Raw genomic sequence first — 16,685 nt, 5'->3', positions numbered from 1 at the left:
ACCACTTGGTAACGATTTTTACCTTTTTATGATGTGTAGCTAAAACCCTAATTCTTGGGGTGTGATTATGTGATTATGGGTTGATATAATTGTTGGGTATTGTTAATTGATAGTCTGAAGGTATTTTCGTTCATTAATTGTGGTTGAATTTAATGGATTATAGTTGCAAATACAATCTCAACTTCGTGCTTTTGGCTTGCTCAAGATAGAGGTTTTAAAACCAAAATTACTGAATAGATGGTTTGTGGGTATTGGGTTGTCATGTGTTCAGCTCGAGAGAGTGAACCCTCAACCCCTTCCACACATTCAGCTTGATAGATTGAATGGACTAAAGCGAAGGCTGTTCTTAATTGCTGCTTATTGGGGTTCGAGAGAATCAATTTGATTTGGGGTAAATTGTTCGAGAAAAATTTTATCCCCACTAAAGTCTAGGTTATTCACCGATTCACATATGTTTGCTATTAATTGAAATTACCCGGTTGTCTATCATAGCTCATAATCCTATCACATCACAAGAATTCCGTCTCCATATTTGTTATTTTCGTGTTATTTGTTGTTTTTGTTGATAATACAAACAAACCCCCTTGATATTTGACACTTGTGTCACCTATAAGTTAAGCCATGCTTTTATTCGTAAATGTTTTTAGCTATGATTGACTAGAGCATAATCTTACTTGTCTATTGATTCTCAATTACGAACCACTCCTTTGGGACTCAACCCCAACTCAGTAATTGGGTTATATTACTACTCACGATCGTTGGCACTTTGTATTGGATGAAGTGTCCTGATACATGAAATCATAAGGTCAACACCGGAGTGGAAGCAAGTCTATCTTTCAACTCTTACAAACTTTTCTCACAAGTTTTCGACCACACAAACTTAGATTTCTTTTGAGTCAAAGCCATCAACAGAGAAGAATGTAGGGAAAGCCCTCAACAAACCTCCTATAGTAACCGGCCAAACCCAAAAAGCTTCTAATGTCGGAAGGAGTTAGAGGTGTAGGCCAACTCTTGACCGCATCCGTCTTCACAGGATCTACCTCAATACCCTCACTTGACACAATATGACCAAGGAAAGCTACGGACCTTAACCAAAGGTCACACTTGTTAAACTTTCCAAAATTTTGTTCGTCCTTAAGAACTTGCAATACAATTAAAAAATGGTCAAAATGTTCATTCTCACTCCTTGAGTAGATCAAGATATCATCGATAAACACAATCACAAACATGTCTAGGTATTTCTTAAAGACTCTATTCATCAAATCCATAAACGTCGCCAGAGCATTAGTCAACCCAAATGACATTACCACAAAGTCATAGTGTCCATACTATGCTCTAAAGGCCATCTTTGGAATATCATCCCATCTGACCCTCAATTGGTGATAACCCGAACGAGATGAATCTTAGAGAAATAGATAGCCTCTTGAAGTTGGTCAAACAAATTATCAATTCTCAAAAGGGGATATTTATTCTTGATGGTCACTTTATTCAATTGGCGATAATCGATGCACATTCTAAGAGACCCATCTTTCTTTCTAACAAACAATACCGGAGCACCCCATGGAGAGATAATCAGTTGGATGAATCCCTTATCTAATAAATGCTTTATTTGCTCTTTCAACTCTTTAAACTCGGTCGGAGCCATTCTATAAGGAGGAATAGAGATAGGTTGCGTATTCAAAAGAAAGTCAATACCAAAATCTATTTCACGCTAGGGAGAAGTACCAGGTAAATCTTCGGGAAGAACTTACGGGAACTCATTCACTACCAGAACAGACTCTAGAGAAGGGGTTTCAGATTCAATATCCTTCACCCTTACAAGATGGTAAATACACTCTAAGATAGGGTCATTTGGAAATTGGAATTTAACCGCTTGAGTCCTACAATCAATAGAGGTATAACATGCATGCAACCAATCCATACCCAAAATAACATAGAAGTCTAACATTTCTACCAAATACACCAAAGTAACTCTATGGGATAAGGAAGCGGGACAACTTCTATAAACTCTGTTAGCCACCACCGAGTCACCAATTATGGTAGAGACTGAAGAAGGTTCTAATAACATTTCGAGGAGCATATCAAACTTCATAGACACATAAAGTGTGACAACGGACAAGGTAGCACCGAGGTCTAATAAGGCATACACATCAATAAGAAATATTTTTAACATACCGGTCACCACATTCGGGTAGCTCTCTTGTTTACCTTAAGATCAAAGAGTATTAAAGCGGTTTTGCTTTGGAGCATTGTAGTTTGAACCGCTAGGAGGAGCTTGCTTGCCTTCTTTTCCCTTGGCCGAAAGTATTGTGCCATTCCTCAATTGAGAACCACCCTTGCCATAACCAAAACAAATACCGGTACCGGCTAGGCACTTACCATCATGATTCTTCCCACATTTTGCACAATTAGTCCTACTCACGTAAGAGCCACCACTATCACTTCCTTACGGATTAGGGTTAGACACCCTATCCTTATTGACCCTTGGGGAAGAATTTGAGGAACCTTGGTTGGAGAAACTTTGTTTGAACGTTTGTCGACCTTGTCCCTTGGATCTAGCATTGGATAAATTCCCATCACCGATTCCGGCTCTTTTCACCTCCCTATTCTTGTTCTTGAGTTTGTCTTCCTCTATTTGTTGGGCATGCACCATGAGACGTGAAATATCCATATTCGGGATAAGCATTTCCATACGACATTATTTAACTACCATGTCGGACATTCCCATCACAAATTTATTCATCTTGGCCCTTGAGTCCGCCACCATAGTTGGAGCATACTTGGATAATTGGGTGAATTTTAGAGCATTCTCTTTCACATTCATACCTCCTTGACGAAGGTTAATGAACTCTTGCATATTTGCTTCCCTCAACTCTAGGGGAAATAATCTATCAAGAAACACCAATTTAAACGGTTCTCATTCTACCAGGCCCGCTCCTATGGGTCCTTCACCCTTCCACTACTCATACCAAACTTGAACCACATCTTTTAGTTGGTAGGTGGATAACTCTGCCTTCTCCTCGAAAGACACGCCTATAATACCAAGTACTTTATAAACCTCGTCAATAAACCTTTGAGGATCATCTTCCACTTTGGGGATATGAAATTTGGGAGGGTTCATTCTTGCGAAATCCCTAACCCTTGAAGTTGTCGAATTCACATTAGAATTCACAGTAGTCACAACATCTCTATTGGCCTGAGCCGTAACAGCTTGAGCTTGAGTAGTCATAGATTGAGCTTGATTCGTCGTAGCTTGGGCGAATATTTTCAAAGCCAACCTAACCTCCATATCTGACATATCCGAAGGATTAATCGGAGCTTGATTAAATTGAGGAGCTTCTCCATTAACATTGTCACCCACCATTCTTCTTTCGTTAGCCCTTCGTGTATTCATATCCTGAAGACACAAGAGAAGGATTAGGTGTGGGACTTTATAGAGTTAAACTCTAAGGCACGACTTAAGAGTAATGAAAGAAGTGAAATTTCCTAAACATCTTATAGCCTCTTATTCATAAATGTGGTGCGCTTCACACTTATGAACAAGACTCTACTAGATGTGGCTTATGAGACATCATCCTATAATAATTCTATATATTGTACTCAGATTACAAAGTTTGTCATGACCGAGGGGTACCTCTGAGATGTAACAAGGCACATAGAGCACTGTAAGGCACCATGTAAGCCACTTAGCCTATCATAACATAAGCGTAGAAATATTAAGAGTAAAACACATTTAAAGTCTTAAAAAGTTATTCGTAAAAGCATAGCAGAAGTCTAGACTTGTCTCAATAGAGCCATTTATTACAATCCTTGAATCAAAAAGGGACATAGCCCATACAACATAGTTCGAAAAGGAAATACGAGAATGAAACTACAATGATAATATCCATCCTCGGATCATGAGGACTCACCAACAAGCTTGCAGAAATGATCAAATACAAGTTTAGCCACAATGATGACCACCTTGAGAACCGGACCCTATACTTGGGAAAAATGTAGGAATATATGGGTTAGTACAAAAATGCATTAACTATGGTAGCCCTGCATAAAAACATTGAAAACATACTACAAGGGGCATTTTAGTTGAATGCATTCAATTTACTAAGTTAAATCATCATTTTGAGGACAATGGAAAAGCATAAGTCATAAGCATATTCATTACATAGGTTATCACATCGTAAGAGAAACATACCATAAGTACCCTCAAAGCATTCTTGTGCAATGCATGAATAAGATCCCATAATTCCACCCATGCTAAGTATAGCTTCTTAAGTAACCATAGTTCATAATTAATACTCTTGTTCATAGTGGGAATAAGCCTTAACCGACATAGACCATGTGAGCTTAACCTGGAATAAGGTGTTAACCTCACCGAAAAGGGTTGTCCTACTTGCCTAAGGTAACACCATCATTTTTAATCTTTAGGTGGATCGACTAGATAAATATCCTACTAGAGCACGTAGTTTATTGGATAAGGAGATTTATACTAGAAACCCCCCCNCTAGAACCCCCCCCCCCCTTTCTAGTGAGGGAGATTCAATCTCAAGACATTGCTTCTACAAACCCGACCTTTCTCACGGTAGAGCTTTCTCTCATAGACAATATCCACTCGGTGCTAAGCATGTATACCACAGAATACTTATTAAGTCATAACTTGTTTAATTAGTATAGTTCATTAGATCATGCGTGAGAAAAACCTTTAGCCATCCATGTCTACAAATAACATTCGATTCAATTATCTCAGAATTTTCTTACAACCTAGAATCTCCATTATGTGAGAAAACCTTTCACATTATGTACATTATGTGTTCATGAGAATAGCCTTTCAATCAACAAAACAACATCATCATCATCATGGACACTTAACTCTCAAAGTGTTCTTAAACCATATACATATATCTCATAATCATGCATAATTCTCATACTTTCCCTTCAAGGACCACAGTTCAAATTCAAACAACACATTCAGAATTACTACATTAAACATGGATATAATCATAATTCATTTAACTCAATTACTATAAGCATAACCTCTTAATATCCTTGTTTCATCAATTCACCCACATGACAAAGTCATTAATTGGGAATATGGAGATTTCATGGATTCTTGGGAGATTTCAACATAAATCCATAATCAATCACCAATTCAATCATAATATAAAGTAATTAAAGAATTAGAATTGTTTTTGAAAGGATTAGTACTATCTTAGAAATTGAGTTTGGAGGGACTCCATGGATGAACACTATCCATGGATGACGTACTACCATACCTTAGCTATGAATCTCCAAATAATTTGAGTAGAAAACCTTGCTCCTGCAAACTTTAGATCCAACTTCCTTCTTCTCCTTCCTTGGAGTCTTAGAGAGAGAATTGTTTTTTGAAAGGATGAGTTCTTTTGGGATTTTTAGAATAATGGCTTGGATGACTTAATTTGGTGACTTAAAAACCTTATATAGTTGGTCAAATTTAGTAAAAAATGATTGCACTTAAAACTAATTAAAATTGGGAATCCCCAAAATGCCCCTAAGTATAAATGCCAAAAGGCAGTTTCATGCCTCACCCACGAACCCACAACCACTGTCCGTGGATGGACCCACATGGCGTGCAGGTGAACCGTGGGTCAAGGTTCTAAGAGGTGATTTTAAGGGCTTGACCTATGGCCGCTCATCCACAAGGCATGGGCTGACCCACGAGGTGTTTGTCCTATCCATGTGTCACTGCCCGGCACCTTCTAAGGGTCCTCCTCAAGGACCCCTGGTTGGTCTTTTGGGGTCGTACCTTGATGTTCTAACATGGAACCCTATATTTTTAGGTACGGGGAGGTAATTTTATGACTCTAACCCTCATGTTACGCTCTAGTTTAGCCTAGTAGTTTCCAGATTGTTACAGTCATGAACCAAGGGTAGGTCGACGGACCGTGGTTCGTTTCACAGTCTGTGAAACCTACCATGATTCACCAAATTCTATTGTTTTCTACTGCAAGGTTCAGGTCTGATTTCTGATGTGTTACAGTATCTCCCCCTTGGGAACATTCGTCTTTGAATGAATTCTAAACTAGTTGGGTATGGAGGAAGGAGTTGCAATCCCTACCACTAATTACAAGAACCTATATCTAACAGAACTTAGTTCCAAGAACATGCAAATATGTTGAAAATGCAAGAACAACTGAAGGAACAAGATAATGAGACTGAAATTACGAAAGAGTAAACCGAGAGACTAGAGAGGAACTATTACCTCAAGCTGAAATAGAATTGGATGGAAACATATGAAGATAACTCGCCTTCATTGCTGCTTCTGCTTCCCAAGTAGCTCCCTCTACAGACTGACTGCTTCATAAAACCTTCACTGAAGCGACTTCTTTATTTCTCTAACTATGAACCTGACGGTCATGAATTTCAACTGGCACTTTGAATGGTACTATTGATGTTGGATCACCCACACACTTCTTTAACAATGAAATGTGAAAGACTGGATGAACCGCTGCTAGTTCTGCGGGTAACTCTAACTCATATACCACATTACCAACCCTTTTCAGGATCATGTAAGGACTTACATATCTATGACCGGGGTTCCCTTTCTTGCCAAATCTCATCACCCCTTCATAGGTGACACCTTCAAGAAAACCCAATCATCGATTTCAAACTCTAAGTCCCTTATCCTTACATTTGCATAGGATTTTTGACTACTGTGGAATGTGTTTAGTCTATCTCTGATGAGCTGAACTTTCTCCATAGCTTCATGAACTGAATCAGGCCCACTCTATGCTGCTTCATTTATTTCAAACCAACCAATCGGGGACCGGTATTTATGCCCATATATTGCCTCATAAGGGGTTATCTTAATACTTGAATGGAAGTTATTATTTTAGGCGAGCTCTATGAAAGGTTGGTTATTATCCCAACTACCTTTGAAATCGATCACCCAAGCTCTCAACATATCCTCTAAAGTATGAATGGTAAGCTTCACCTCACCATCCATCTGCGGATGAAATGTTGTAATGAGATTTATCTGAGTACCAAGACATTTCTAAAAAGATTTCCAGAAATTAGAGGTAAACTAAAGACCTGTATTTGAGATGATATACATAAGGGAACCCTATGCAACCTGATTATCTCATGGATGTAGAGTTTGTCATAGTCCTCCACTGAATCTATAGTCTTAACAATTAAGAAGTGAGCGGACTTAGTGACTCTGTCTACTATCACCTAAATGGAGTCTTGTTGTCTACTAGTACGAGGTAAACCCGTAATTAAGTCTATATTTATCACTTCCCACTTTCATGTAGGAATGTTAATCTTGTAAGTCATACCTCCATATTTTTTATGTTCTACCTTAACCTACCGACAGTTAGAACACTTAGCCATAAAATCTGCTATATCCCTCTTCATGTCGTTCCACCAAAAGTCTTCCCGTATATCACGGTACATCTTAGTGGCACCTAGTTGAATGTACTACCTGGATTTATTCTATAAGGATCTACTTCCTCAACTCACCCAAATGAGGAACACATAAGTAACCCTGCTAACAAAGCACACCATCTCCCCCATGAGAGAAAACCTCAACATTTTATTGATGAACTGCACCTTTAAACTAAAGTAATATAGGATCAACGCCCTATTTTCCTCAACCTCCACTACATATGAAGATTTTGATCCATTCTTAAATATCACCCCACTGTACAATGTGTTTGTAAGAGAAACTCCTAAATGAGCAATCCGGTGAATATCTTTGGCTAACTCCTTCCTTTCTTCCTCAACATGCCCAACACTACCCATACTCAACTTGTTGAGAGCATCATCTACTACATTGGCCTTTCCAGGATAAACAAAAAGAAACTTCTGATACCTCTTGGAGATGTTGGTCTGGGCTAGTGTTGTACTACCTCAATTTTCTTAGAATCCACTCAGATCCCTTTGCTGCATACCACATGACCAGGGAAAGCGACATACTATAACCAAAATATTCATTTGTTAAACTTAGGGAATAACTGGCAATCTTTGAGAGTTTGCACAACCAGTCTCAGATTAGCTGCATGCTCCTCCTCACTCTGAGAATAAATGTGGATATCATTGATAAAGACGATGACGAGCAAGTCCAAATATAGTTTAAACACCTTGTTCATTCAGTCCATGAAAGCTGCAGGAGTATTTGTTAGTCCAAAAGAAATAACGATCCTAGTTCTACAATCGACTGAGGAATAATAGGAATGTAACTAATCCATTCCTAGAATAATATCGAGATCTACCATTTCTAACTCTACTAGATTTGCTGAGGTGACTTTCTAAGAGACCGTGAGAGGACAATTATTTTATACCCGTCTAGCTATAAGTGGGTCACCAACTGGAGTAGAGACTAAGAAGGGTTCAGAAAGAGTTTCTGGACAAAAACTAAAGTTGACTGCTATATATGGAGTTACAAAAGACAGTGAACCCCTGGATATAACAATGCATAAACATCTAAATGAAACACTCGTAACATAACAATGACCACATTAGGAGAATCTTCCTGGTCTTGGCGAGCCTAGAGAGCTTACAAATTATTTTGGCGCTGTCTGCCACCTATACCAGATGAAATACCCTGCTGAGTTGGGTGACCTGCTGGTGTTGCTGGGGCTGTAAACTAAGCCCCACTGTTGTTACCTCCTTGCCCCTGCCTAGCAGAAGGGAAATCCTTCAACCCATGGTTAGACTGGCCACACCCAAAGCACCCTTCCTTGCTACGAGATACTCGCTCGGATGGTTCTTACGACACTTTGGACAAAGTGGGAAAGTCTGTTACCTGAAGCACTCCCTTGAGACTTAGAGCCCAATGCCCTACCTTTTGAATCCTATTGAAACCTGGGAATGGAGTACTAGTTGATGAATGTGTTGGGGTTGTATTCATTTGCTGAAACTCTAAGCAATTCCCATAGTATCCTGTTCTATCATTCTTGTTGTCCTTGTCCATTTCCCTAAGCTTATCTCCCTGAACTTGGTAAGCATAAGTCATAAGCCTAGAGATATTCATATCCTCTAACAGCATAGCATTCCTGCACTTTGTCTACACCAAGTAGGGTACCCCAAACAGAAACTTACTTATTTGGGCCCTTAGATCGGCAACCATGTGTGGAGCATACCTAGAGAGTTGGGTGAACTTAAGTTCGTATTCCTGGACTGACATGGTACCCTGCTTGAAATTAATAAACTTTTGTGCCTTTCCTTCTCTCAGCTCCCTTGGAAAGAATCTATCGATTAATAACGTTTCAAAGACACTTCATCGAATATAAGCGTCAACGATCATTAGTTAGTAATATAACCCAACTAAATGAGTTGGGGTCGAATTCCACAGGGAGTGGTACGTGTTTGAGAATCAAGAGTAAAGTACGAATATGTTCAACTCAATCATAGGAATAAATATTTACATATAAAAATATAATTCAAGTTAAGGGGTGACAGAAGTGTCAAATAACAGGGGGATTTCGATTGTAATTATGAACTACAACAGCAACAAACAACATGAATTAACAAGTAATGAGACGTGTTCTTGATTTTCACTCACCGAATTGATTTTCTCCTTCAGGTCTTGGCACACTGGAACTTTAGGCAAGACGATGGCCACTCGGCGACTTGCCAAATGGATTAGGCGATCATCAGGCCTTCTTTTCTTCCTTCTTTCAGTTTCCTTGTTCCTTTTTGTCCATTAGTGTCCATGCTTTGTTCCAAAATCCAAATACCTAGAATCAAGGATTTTACATCAGTTAATGGCACAAAATAAGCATTTGAGGATACTAAATCTAACCAAATAAATCCCTAAATGTATCCAAATCGTGGACTCATCAACACCCTCAACTTAAACTTTTTCTTGTCCTCAAGTAAAACTCAAGTTCAGCAGTTCAGAAAGGATGTCTCAAATAGTGCTACACAAGGCTCAATCAAGAATGCACACAAAAAGACTTAACTTTGTGCACTCAAAGATTCAAGTTGTGACTCACCGTTATCAAAGGTTTTCAAGTTCATAATACTGCTTCTAGTGCAAGTTCAAGCTCAACAAAGGTACTCAAATTCCCTCACACAAAGAATGATTCCGTATTCACACACAATATTTCAACAATTTATAGTTCCGGAATCACAATCAACACTCACACTCAAAAATATAAACACAATGTATGACTTCACCCATAGGTTTGCCCTTATTTTCCAACAAACAATTGTTTTAGCTCATTCAAGATAAAAAAGGTCTTTCCAAGGCTTGTAAGGGCTGAGTGTAAAGGTATGGTCATTTAGGCTCTGTGGATGCTATCCTCATGAAATGTGGTTTGTACAATTCTTTCTTTCCTTTCTTTATCATTCTCATTTATGCTCAGAAGTCACCCCATTATTCACTTTCCATGGACTGTTGGACACCCTATTTCTTTTTGCATTTTCACAACTTTATTCCACAACTTTTTCATTCTTTTTCTTTTTCATTCTTTTCTTCTTTTTCTCTTTTTTTTGTATGGAAGGGTTCCATCTTTCTCAAAACCATGGGACAAATGGGACTTCTTTGCACTTCTTAATTTACCTTCTCTTTTTTCACCACACCCCCAACTTAGGCTTTTGCCCTAAGTTGGCTATTCAAACAAACCACAATTCATGAGGATTATGGGTAATGGATAAAGAAAGGTCAAAATTTCATCATGTTTCTTCCAAGAAAATGTTAAGGCTCAAAAGGTGTTCAAGCGAAGTTCACACACTCACGAGGTAGGCCACAAAAAGCGGTATAATGTCAAATTATTTCACACTCTTCAATGTTGCCTAAGATCGTCTCAAGAGATTGTATCACATAGTCAACTGGACCAACGGGGCAAATTCTAGGTGTCATCACACGTGGTTTACGGTATGCTCATAACACAAGGCATTGACACAAATGTCAAACAAGACTTCACACTTTCGCTAGTGTGCAATGTTCATTACAAGAGACTCAATTTGATAATTGGTTAGTCACCCAAGATGTAAAAAGTTCACATATTGTCTATGAAACTTCATTTAGCCTTATCGTAGTTGCACATTCATTTTTGTTCTGTTATAAGCACTATTCATGTCAACGGTATTGATCAAGACCGATACACAAATTTGTAAGAGAACAACCACATTCAAACACAAAAAATAGGTAACACAAAATTTTAGGAAGGGTCCAAAAATCATTTACAATTAAAGCAAGGAGCCAAAAGCTCAATCATCCACAAAAACAATGTTAAACATCATATATATCACAAAAACCCAATATATAGACAAAGCAATAGTGACAAAAGGTGAGGCTCACCCCACCACAAAACAGAAGTTATTTGTCCTCAAATGCAAGCAATAAAATATCCAAAAGTCAAATAAAGATAAGACAGAGAGGGAGGTAAAAAAGGATCTTGTCTAAACAGTCGCTCCATCATTGGGCAAATTACATCATTTGGCACAAATACTAGTTATTTAGACTTCACCTGACTAGACCCAACAACATGCAAGCACAACCCCACTATTTTTATCAATTTTAAGGCATAAAAATTTTAGTAAATCAATAGATAGGCATTACGGGCAAGATATTCGAATTAAACCAAGCACACACATATACAATTACGATCAAATAGGCCCAACACACATCACTAAGACAAAATCAATTGCAAATGAGTACAAATTTCTAAAAACATATTTGGGGTTTGGAACACAAACGTTTGATGTCAAAAAAATACTTTGAATTGCTAGGCGGAAAAGTAATCCACTCCGTACACAAACTCGATCACTAAAATTCGATAAAAACACAAAAAATATGGAAAATATTGTGTGGGTGTGAGTTTGGGAAGTTCAAAAGTGAGGGAAAGTGAGAGATTTTGAAAGTTTAAACCTTTGGCCTTTCAAAACCGTCCAATTCTCGCCCATTCAATGACATTAGTTTTACTCACTGACCCACTCGGTTACACGTTGAGTGGGTACTTACCTCGCCGAGTTTTACAGAACCTCCAGTTAATGTGGGGGTCCAAATGACAGACTATGTCATGATCGCCGTCCTGGTAGGCGATTCACCAATTAGCTCATGGCATCACCGAGTTTTACAAACTCCACATTAAAAATGTTTTGAGTCCAATGGCGGTCCAAGTCGAGCTCGCCGACCTCTTCGGCGAGTCACTGACAGGACTTTTAGCTCGCCAATCTCTGCATTTCTAACACATCCTATACTTTAACTTGCACAATCAGTACACCATTATTTCTCAAATAAAAATAAAGCAATAAACACTTGGGTTGCCTCCCAAGAAGAGTCTTAGTTAACGTTGGGCACGACTTCGCCACTCAATATTGATTTGTGGGGTAGAGACGAGACAACACATGACCCATTTGGGTCTTTAGCAGCTGAAGAATCATGGAATGAGAAGCAGTCATCTCATTTAGCAATGAGGCATTCTCTTTTATTTCATTCAACACTTTGTCGTAATCTTTGATTTTATGAAGAATAAGATAGAGTATCTCTTCTATTTGTCCATCCTCGTACACCTCGGGTCTTATACACTTGTGAGGACGAATGTACCGGTCTTTCTTTTGTCCTTTGATTCCAATTCCATGATCTTTTTGGCCACTAGATCTAATTGAGTTAACAGTGTGGCCTAAATATGGTCCTTCTCAGTCTCCTTGTTGGTCTCGGTCATGTGATCAAGGAGATGGGCTGCTAATGCATAGAGTAGTCGTGAAAGACCCCTCGGAGACATTTGGTCAGCCACTCCTCTATTTTCCGGACCAAGACCTCTATAGCATGTTATCTGAAATTCCATGAGATGGGCATTGCAGTAACAGTGACTTAAATCTCAGCCAGAGCTCATGGATTGACTCACCCTCTATTTGCCTGAAACATAGGATGCTATTGCTAAGAATCATCATTCTCAAAAGAGAGAGGTCAATTTGGTCTCCATTGCTACAAGACATGCTCCTTTATTCTGCTCTAAAAAAGCAACACGAAAACAAAAATTGAAAGTAAGTAGATTCAACTATAACTAACAAGAATAAAATTCAACTTAACTAAAGATTCTCAACTAACATCACTTCCTGACAGCGGCGCCCTTTTTGAGTAATAACATTTCAAAGACACTTCATCCAATACTAAGCGTCAACAATCGTTAGTTAGTAATATAACCCAACTAAATGAGTTGGAGTCGAATTCCACAAGGAGTGGTAAGTGTTTGAGAATCAAGAGCAAAGGACGAATAAGTTCAAGTCAATCATAGGAATAGATATTTACGAAGAAAAAACTAATTCGAGTTAAGGGGTGACACAAGTGTCAAATAATAGGGGTTTTTTTTAATTGAAAATATCAACTATAACAGCAGCAAACAACACGAATTAAAAAATAATTAGACGGGTTCTTGGGGAGGAGGAAGAGGAGTAAAAGGTTTTACCATGGGAAATAGTTAAATGAGAGCCCATAGTGGATTTCAAGTAGTAATGTGGGAAATGCTAATTGGTATGGAAGAAATGATGAGAGAATGAGAACTTCTTAAGGAACTGGTTAGTAGGAGTCCATGGAGTTACTAGAGTAATAAGCTTGAAAGTGGTGTTGTTAAACATTACGTTGTTCTTGATATGAACCCAATGTTGATTAAATGTGGTGGTAAAAAGTAATGTTCTTGGGATGTGACTCCCTATAGAGAGGAATAGAGCCCGAACCTTAGGATTTTGGATTAAGCTTGAATACAACAAGAGCTTACCGTTAGACTTAGACCTTTGTAAGAGGAGTCATGTATCCTTGTGGGAGCTATGAGTTGCCCCCAATAAGGCATGATATTCCTAGTCTTACCTTATGCCTAAACGTCCTTTGTTTTAGATAAGGTAACTTCAGAGAGAGCATGGCTATGCTCACAACATAATTGTTCTTGATTTAGGTCCTATAGATGGGCCCAACTCTTGGTGAGAATCACTCCAACCTGTGCTCGTAGGCAAGGTCATGAGTTAGAAAAGATAGTGAAAGTAACCCCGCTCCATACCCAGTCCAGCCGTCATTCGAGGATGAATGACCCCAATGGCAAGATAATGTATCACCCTGGAAAATTTTTGAGCTAAGACTCGAACCTTTCTTTGTAGTGAGTAAGATTTTACTGAGGAATATAAAATTCTCTTAATAATTAAGGTCACTAGATGTAGCACCTTGAGTTCAAAAAAAAACTAAAGAGTGTTCATTTAAGTCATTCCAAAGTTCTTATAAGTTTTGGGTCAACTTTAAATGACCATAACTTTTATCACAAGATGAGTTAGAAGTCGCATAATATATCAAATAAAATATCTCTGATTCCGCTTCCCAATGCCAGTGAGTTTTCTAAATTTCAAGCTCATATGAAGGAGTTATGATTGTTCGAGTACAGCCTCGCTAGAAAGGGCCTTTCTAACCGAACAAATGAGGGATATTTTAGTCTTTTTCTTAGCGCCACTTAGTCTAAAAATGAAGTAAACTCAATTAAGGGTATAAACTGATTAGAATCATTCTCATTCATCCCTAAAGAATTTAGTGTTTTAGAGAGGAGATTCCATAGGAGAAGAACTTCAAAGTTTCAAGCATTCATTCAAGAAATTCAAGATTTTGCCAAGAACCTAGTTCTTTGAGGTATGTAAGATTCCATTGTGTTGGGTTTGTTCACACACACGCCAATCATGAGTTTATTTTACAAATTTCATCCATGAGATTGAGTATACTAATAATCTTATTGAGTTCTTGAGGTTTTGTGCTTTGTTTTTTGATAATGAAGTTCTGGTTGAGTTCTTGAGGTTAGAGTTGCAAATGAGTGATTGTTCTTGATGGTATTTTGTGTAGAATTTTCTGTAATTATGCTGGGTTTAAGTATCCAACAGAGTTTGAGAGAAATCCTTCGATTCTAGATGAGTTACGAAATGAATTTGAGAAATAAAATTCATCGATTTTCTAGGATGGGACATGGTGCGTCGCTCCACTCAGAGCGCCCCAACCAGTGGTCTGTAGGATAGGGTCTGGCACACAGTGCCACTTAGTGCTCCAGGGTTGCTACGTCTCTTACACCTCTGCCCTTCTTTCCGCGTGAGTCCCCTCGAATCGTACCTATCTTTTCTACTTGATATTCACAATTAAAATCTTCATCTAATCCTCGAGAGATCATTCTTATCCAAGTTATAACTCTTGAATTCACAATTAAAATTCAAGAAAGAGTCAAGAGTAGAGTTAAAGAAATTCCTTGAGTTAAATTGTGAATCCATTGAGATCAACTATTAATTTGAGCTAAGTTTAAGGAAGTATGAGATTGGGAAGAGTTGTACCCATAAGTTCTTTATTTTCATTGAGACCCTTGAGTCGAGTTTTTCATGTCCATAATTCCACATGAACTCCATAAATTGAGTATCTTTGAGAGGATATCCGGGTTCTAAGTTCTTGATTATTGAGTTCCTAACCCTTTTTAAAATAATATTTAATAATTATGGATTACCATATATTATACATGGAGCTACTTGAGCAGAGACGGTCATGGCCATAATTTTGCATGGATGATACGCTCAAATTACACCTCCCTAAAGAAGCACAAACGATCGTTATCCAGTAAAGAACCCAAATTGTAGGTTGGGGTCGATCCCACGAGGAAACTGGTTTAGACTTAACTTTAACTTACACTTATATTCGTTTAGTGAAAGTACTTCCAGAAACAAGTAATTAAAAAAAAAGGGATTTGTGAAACAAATTGTAAGAATTCAGTAACTAATCAGTAAACAAAAGTCAATTTTTATTGTTATCAAGATGTGAAAATTAACTAGGGTATACGTGTTCACCACAAGCTCATAACTCAGTAATCCTAGTAATAGCAGTCCTTTCCTAATGTATTACATGCAAAGTGATAAGTTAGGTATCTCTAAATCCTTGGTCCGACATCTAGAGAATTTCACCCCGCACCTTGGTCCGGCTACGTGTGTATAAATTACTAACCCTTACCTTTAACTCATATTAGACATCATAATCGATGTTTGGCTTAGTTATTACTTTGCACCAATCGACACTAGTCTATTAGATAGGATCACACTATATTTATGTTGATAATTCTTTTCTTGTTGATTACCTCCTTGGTCCGAGAAGTATCAACAAGGCGAGTTCTAACACGTGCACTCGTTAAAAAGACTTTTGAATGAAAGAATTATCAATGCATGCAAAACACTATTCAAGAATTGTTTATCTACTATTCATACTTCGTTAATCGCTCATGGATCCCACAACCCTAGTTGTGGAGTTTAGTTACCCATAATCATATGAACACAATTCATTGTTTTAGATAAAAGAATTATGAACTTACGTAGTAGAGAAAAATAAACCCAAAATTTCAACTCGAATTTCAAACCAAATCTTCAAAATTAACCTTTGGATATCAAGAATTGCTCCGATAGTAAAAATTAATTCCCTAGTCACAAAGTAAAACAAAAGTAATAATCTCCAACCCCTAAAAGTAAGGTTTACATGCCCTATTTATAGAAAACAAGTCCTAAATTAAAAGGGAAACAAATTAAGAAAAGTGTGCTCAGGCACGTGTGTTCATTCCATGAAACTGACTCACGGACCGTCAATGGATCTACGGTCTGTGAGTCCCTTCCGTTAGCCAGGACTTAGAAAATATTTCAGCCTCCAAAAATTTGCTTCTCTGAAGCAAATGACGGACTTGCAGTACGGATCGTATATCGATTTACGGTCC

The sequence above is a fragment of the Solanum stenotomum genome, chromosome 3, assembly GCF_019186545.1.
Source record: "Solanum stenotomum isolate F172 chromosome 3, ASM1918654v1, whole genome shotgun sequence".
Classification (NCBI taxonomy): Eukaryota; Viridiplantae; Streptophyta; class Magnoliopsida; order Solanales; family Solanaceae; genus Solanum; species Solanum stenotomum.
Note: the sequence above shows the minus strand (reverse complement) of the source record.